A 6,771-nucleotide genomic window follows, 5' to 3' on the forward strand; every position below is an offset into this window, starting at 1 on the left:
TTGACAAAGAACACATTTCTTCTCCCCATTTTTTGATGGGATTAGAAGGTTTTTTTCTTGTAAAGTTCTGTCAGTGCCCTGTATATTTTGGATATTAGCCCCTTATCTGATGGGTATTGAGTGAATAGTTTCTCCCACTCAGTGGGTGGCTTTTGTATCCTGGGCACTATTTCCTTTGAGGTGCAAAAGCTTCTCAGCTTAATATATTCCCATCTGTTTATCTCTGCTTCCACTTGTTTGGAAAGTGCTGTTTCCTCCTTAAAAATGCCTTTAGTTTCAATGTCATGGAGTGTTTTACCTACATGTTGTTCTATATACTTATGGTTTAGGTCTGATATCAAGGTTTTTAATCCATTTGGATTTTACCTTTGTATATGGTGTTAGCTGGGGGTCTAAGTTCACTTTTTTACAAGTGGCTAACCAGTTGTGCCAACATCACTTGTTGAAGAGGCTTTCCCTGATCCATTTAGGATTTCTTGCATCTTTATCAAAAATTAGGTGATTGTATGTCTGGGGAACATTCTCTGAGTACTAGAGCCTATTCCACTGATCTGAGGGTCTGTCTTTATTCCAATACCATGCTGTTTTGATAACTATTGCTTTGCAATATAGTTTAAAGTTGGGGAAAGTAATGCCTCCCATATTTCTTTTCCCAAGGAGTGCTTTAGCTTTCGAGGGTGTTTATTTTTCCAAATGAATTTCAGGAGTATTTGATCCACTTCTTTGAAGAATGTCATGGGTATCTTTAGAGGGATCGCATTAAATCTGTACAATGTAGGTGTTTTTGTACATTGAACTTCTAAATCTGTACAATGCTTTGGGGAGTATTGCCATTTTAATGATGTTAATCCTACCAATCCATGAGCAGGGTATGTGTTTCCATTTCCTAGTATTCTCTCTTATTTCTTGAAGCAGTGTTTTATAGTTTTCTTTGTATATGTCCTTCACATCTTTAGTCAAGTTGACTCCAAGGTATTTGAGTTTGTGTGGTCCTAATGTGAATGGGGTTGTTCTCTTAATGTCCATTTCTTCCCTATCATTATTGGTGTATAAAAAGTCCATTGATTTTTGTGTGTTAATGTTGTAGCCTGCCACATTGCTATATGAATCTATTGTTTCTAGAAGCTTTTTGGTAGTCTTTAGAGTAATACTCTTTAGAGTATTATGTCATCTGAAAACAGTGAGAGTTTGACTTCTTCCTTTCCTATCTGGATTTCCTTGATATCTTTTTCTTGCCTAATCACTATAGCAAGTACTTTTAGTACTATGTTGAATAGCAGTGGTGAGAGGGGATAACCCTGTCTTGTAACAGAATTTAGAGGAAAGGCTATTAGTCTTTCTCCATTGAAGATTATATTTGCCATTGGCTTGTGGTAGATGGCTTTAACTATATTGAGAAAGGTTCCTTTTATTTCCATCTTGCTGAGAGTTTTTATCAGGAATGGGTGTTGGACCTTATCAAATGCTTATTCTGTGTCTATTGATGTGATCTTCTGATTTTTATTTTTCTTGTTGATGTTGTGTATTATGCTGATAGATTTCCAGATGTTAAACCATCCTTGCATTCCTGGGATGAAACCTACTTGATTGTAGTGAATGATCTTCTTGATGAGGCATTGGATCCTGTTTGTCAGGATTTTGTTGAGAATCTTAACATCTGTGTTCATCAGAGATATTGGTCTGTAATTTTCCTTTTTGGCAGCATCTCTGTCTGGTTTTGGTATCAAGGTGATGTTGGCTTCATAGAAGCTATTTGGAAGTGTACCCATTTTTTCAATTTCATAAAAGAGCCTGGCCAGGATTGGTAGTAGTTCCTCTTGAAAGGTTTGAAAGAATTCATTAATAAATCCATCTGGGCCTGGGCTTTTGTTTTGGGCCAGACATTTGATTACCGTTTTAATTTCCTCAATGGTGATGAGGGTGTTTTGATATGCTACATCTTCCTTATTCAACCGTGGAAGGTTATAGGAGTCCAAGAATTTATCCATTTCTTCCAGATTCTCATATTTGGTGGCATAGAGTCTCTCAAAGTAGTCTCTGATTACCCTTTGAATCTCTGCAATATCTGTAGTGATCTCCCCCTTTTCATTTCTGATACAGATTATCAAGTTTCTCTTTCTCTTTCTTTGTGAGTTTTACCAATGGTCTATCGATCTTGTTTATTTTTTCAAAGAACCAACTTCTGCTTTCATTGATCTTTCAGATTGTTTTTTGGGTTTCCACTTCATTGATTTCTGCTCTAAGCTTTGTGATTTCCTTCTGTCTCCCTATTTTTGGTTCCTTTTGTTGATCATTTTCTAATTTTATGAGCTGCATCATTAGGCTATTGAGGTATGCCCCTTCTTCCTTCCTGATGTGTGCTTGCAAAGCTTTTGCTTTGTCCCATAGATTCTGATAGTTTGTGTCCTTATTGTCATTTGTTTCCAGGTAAGTTTTGATTTTCTCTTTGAGTTCATCTCAGACCCACTAGTTGTTCAGTAGCAGGCTGTTTAATTTCCAGTTGCTAACGTTTTCTTCTGTGTCCTTTTGTAGTTCACATCTAATTTCAGAGCCTTGTGGTCAGCAAAGGTAGCCTGAAAAATTTCTATCCTCTTGATTTTATGAAGGTATGTTTTATGTGACAGCATGTGGTCTATCCTGGAGAATGACCCAGGTGAATTGGAGAAGAATGTTATATATATATATATATATATATATATATATATATATATATATATATTATATATACACACACTATATATATATATATACACTAGGCCTCTTTCTTCCATTTCTCTTTTCAGGGATTGTATATTTTTGTTGGGTTTCAGTCTGGTTGACCTATCAAATGTTAACAGGACCATGTTGAGGACTTCCACAATTATTGTGTTAAAAATATGGAACACTTCACTAATTTGCATGTCATCCTTGCTCAGGGGCCATGCTAATCTTCTCTGTATCATTCCAATTTTAGTATATGAGCTGCCTAAGTGAGCATTCCACTTGTTTTCTAATAAAAAAATAATCACAAGTCAGTATTATCAATGGAGGGTCCCTTGCCTATTAGTTTCTCCACTTTCAGTGCCCAGTCTTGTCCAGAGCAATCAATTCCAACTATTATTATCCTAGTAGACCTTCCTCTAGCCTAGCTACACTCACCGCTTTGTGGCGAGCTTGAAAGAGAGAGAAACTATTTCTATTTGCCTGCTCTAGTGCAAGGCAAGATTGGGAGGGGAAACAGGAGACACTGGTGGTGGGAAGGGTGTACTGATAAAGGATGTTGTACATTGTGTGACTAAAACCCAACAGTGAAAAATTTTATAACCATAGTGCTTAAAAAAGTTAAAAAAAAAAAGAAATCACAGATCAGGATTAGGGTTAGGGTTCTGCACACCTAGGAACATATCTTCCAAAATTCACAGCAAGTATTGTTTGTCAGATGTATGCATGAGGCAGGGCAATGAGTCCCCTTTTATCTCTTCTTTCTTTCCATAGTGTCACTGTGGAGTCCCCAGGTCATATTTTGAACAAAATATGAGAGAGATCTCTTAGAGAGCTCTTTGGACTCAGATCTGAGTGAAGAGGAATTTTCCTGTCCAGGTGGAGGTGTATAATCCAATAAATGTTTCCATGGAGAGTGTGACAGTTAAAGGTAGTGCATATCCTCTTCCTGACAGGACAACAAATTTGGAACTGGAAGCATGACAAAAATGCCCAACATACCTGTGGATGCCTTGTGACAGGAAAGGAACAGGTGTTTAGATAGAGTAGGCCACAGAAATGCTCCTTATGGATGTATCATGGGCCCAAATGTCAAAATGAAGGCAAGAAATACAGTGAAAAAACAAGAGTGAATTGAAGTGGCCTGATTCTTCTAGACAAAAAAAACTGAGACACACTACCCAGAGTGTAAATGATGGGAGAAAAAGTGGATAACTTCAACTTAATTAAAATTAGAAGTTTTTCACTTCAAAATAGACCATTAAGATAATAAAAAGGCAAGCCACACAATGACAGAAAACATTTGCAAATCATATATTCTAAAAATAATTATGTCCAGAGCATAAAGAACTTAACAACTCGATTCCAAGAAGATAATTAGTCCAGTTAAAAATAGGCAAGAGATTAGGGTATAATTTTTTTTCCCAAAGAAGGGGTACAAAGTGGCCAATGTTCAATACTATTAGTCATTCGGTAAATATAAATAAGAATGATGAGGAACAACTACTATCCACTTGCTGGAGCTCCATACCCAAACTGTTGGACGGTACAAAGTTTGGGGAGGAAATGGAGTGATTCTTACTTCTGGTCATTGTTGATAGTATAAACCAATGATAGTCACTCTGCGAAATAGCAGAGCAATCCTGAAAATATTTAACATGGATTTATCTTAGAACCTAATGGTTTATTCCTAGGTGTCTGTTCAAAGAAATTGAAAGTGTTTGTGTACTCACGAAACATACCCACAGATACTCAGAACTACTTTTACGCAATTACATTGTGAACCTCCATGCCCACTGCCAAATGGGTGGGGAAACAAGCCCCCCCACTCCATGCAACAAAGAATATTTCTCATTAAAAACAAAGCACTTAGATGTTCTACAGCTTAATGTACTCTGGTACCCGATGCTGAACAGAAGCACCTCACACAAGTCACATACCACCCTTGCCTGAGAACGTGACATCCACGAGAAATAAAGTCAATCTGTGGTTGTCTGGAGATGAGGAAGAAATGCAATGGGCCCCAATAAAGACATGAAAATCTTAACTGGGGTCAAGAAAATATTCTAAATCCCAGTCACCATGGTGGCTACACAATTGGATAAATACATAAAGATTAGTAAAAAAAAAAAAAAAAAGTGGACTTTGTCATGTGAAAATTAGCCTAAAAAAATCCTTAAGAAAAAGGGGCCCGAAAGATAGCATGGAGGTAGGGCGTTTGCCTTGCATGCAGAAGGACAGTGGTTTGAATCCCGGCATTCCATATAGTCCTCCGAGCCTGCCAGGAGCAATTTCTGAGCAGAGAGCCAGGAGTAACCCCTGAGCACTGCTGGGTGTGACCCCCCCAAAAAAAACTCCTTAAGAAAGGGGGCCGAAAAGATAACACAGCAGTAGGAAGTTTGTCTCGCAAGTGGCTGACCCAGGGCCAATGATGGTTCAAATCCTGGCATACCATATGGTCACCCATGCCTGCCAGGAGCGAATTCTGAGCAGATAGCCAGGAGTAACCCCTGAACACAGTCAGGTGTGGCCCCAAAACCAAAAAAAATAAAATAAAATTCTTAAGAAAAACATATAAAGAGGAAGGAAGGAAGGAAGGAAGGAAGGAAGGAAGGAAGGAAGGAAGGAAGGAAGGAAGGAAGGAAGGAAGGAAGGAAGGAAGGAAGGAAGGAAGGAAGGAAGGAAGGAAGGAAGGAAGGAAGGAAGAAGGGAGGGAAGGAAGGAGGGAAGGAAGGAAGGAAGGAAGGAAGAAAGGAAGGAAGAAAGGAAGGAAGGAAGGAAGGAAGGAAGGAAGAAAGGAAGGAAGGAAGGAAGGAAGAAAGGAAGAAAGGAAGGAAGGAGGAAGGAAAGAAGGAAGGAAGGAAGGAAGGAGGAAGGAAAGAAGGAAGGAAGGAAGGAAGGAGGGAGGGAAGGAAGGAAGGAGGGAGGGAAGGAAGGAAGGAGGGAGGGAGGGAAGGAAGGAGGGAGGGAGGGAAGCAAGGAAGGAGGGAGGGAGGGAGGGAAGGAAGGAAGGAAGGAAGGAGGGAGGGAGGGAGGGAGGGAAGGAAGGAAGGAAGGAAGGAAGGAAGGAGGGAGGGAGGGAGGGAAGGAAGGAAGGAAGGAAGGAGGGAGGGAGGGAGGGAAGGAAGGAAGGAAGGAAGGAAGGAAGGAAGGAAGGAAGGAAGGAAGGAAGGAAGGAAGGAAGGAAGGAAGGAAGGAAGGAAGGAAGGAAGGAGGGAGGGAGGGAGGGAGGGAAGGAAGGAAGGAAGGAAGGAAGGAAGGAAGGAAGGAAGGAAGGAAGGAAGGAAGGAAGGAGGGAGGGAGGGAGGGAGGGAAGGAAGGAAGGAAGGAAGGAAGGAAGGAGGGAGGGAGGGAGGGAAGGAAGGAAGGAAGGAAGGAAGGAAGGAAGGAGGGAGGGAGGGAGGGAGGGAAGGAAGGAAGGAAGGAAGGAAGGAAGGAAGGGAGGAAGGGAGGAAGGAAGGAAGGGAGGAAGGGAGGAAGGAAGGAAGGGAAAGAGGGAGGGAAGGAGGGAAGGAAGGAAGGAAGGAATGAAGGAAGGAAGGAAGGAAGGAAGGAAGGAAGGAAGGAAGGAAGGAAGGAAGGAAGGAAGGAAGGAAGGAAGGAAGGAAGGAGGGAAAGAGGGAGGGAAGGAGGGAGGGAAGGAAGGGAAGAAGGGAGGGAAGGAGGGAGGGAAGGAGGAAGGGATGGAGGAAGGGAGGAAGGGAACAGAAAGTATTTTTCTCAAAGCCATTTGTACTGTGGGAATATTAGCAATATTTTAACTCAGCTTGAAAGCCAATGTACATTACTTGAATATGTCCCACTCTTGCCGAAATAAACATTTCCTCAATTTAACAAATGCCTCCCAATCGGTCCCCAGTGCAGATGGCTTCCTGAAACCTGTCATGCCTGACAGCTGATGTAAGCAGACATTTGTCAGAGGACAGATGGGGTCAAAGAAGAAATAGTCCTGCTGGGCTGCATTTGGCTTGTTGGGGTTGTTGCAAGTATTGAGCACATGGACACACACACATCCTGGACCCCTCCCGAGGCTAAGCAGGGATGTGTGGATGAATGGGAAGAGCCCAGAGC

The 6,771-nt window shown here is 41.1% G+C and overlaps 1 non-coding gene across 1 annotated transcript; it reads right to left on the minus strand.

Annotated features, from left to right (window-relative positions):
* Positions 1-2,870: 2,870 nt before the first annotated feature.
* On the minus strand, positions 2,871-2,977 carry LOC126021551 (U6 spliceosomal RNA). Its single transcript, XR_007500057.1, has one exon. It is a non-coding gene; the product is annotated as a U6 spliceosomal RNA (small nuclear RNA).
* Between the last annotated feature and the right edge of the window lie 3,794 nt (positions 2,978-6,771).

The sequence above is a fragment of the Suncus etruscus genome, chromosome 10, assembly GCF_024139225.1.
Source record: "Suncus etruscus isolate mSunEtr1 chromosome 10, mSunEtr1.pri.cur, whole genome shotgun sequence".
Taxonomy (NCBI): Eukaryota; Metazoa; Chordata; class Mammalia; order Eulipotyphla; family Soricidae; genus Suncus; species Suncus etruscus.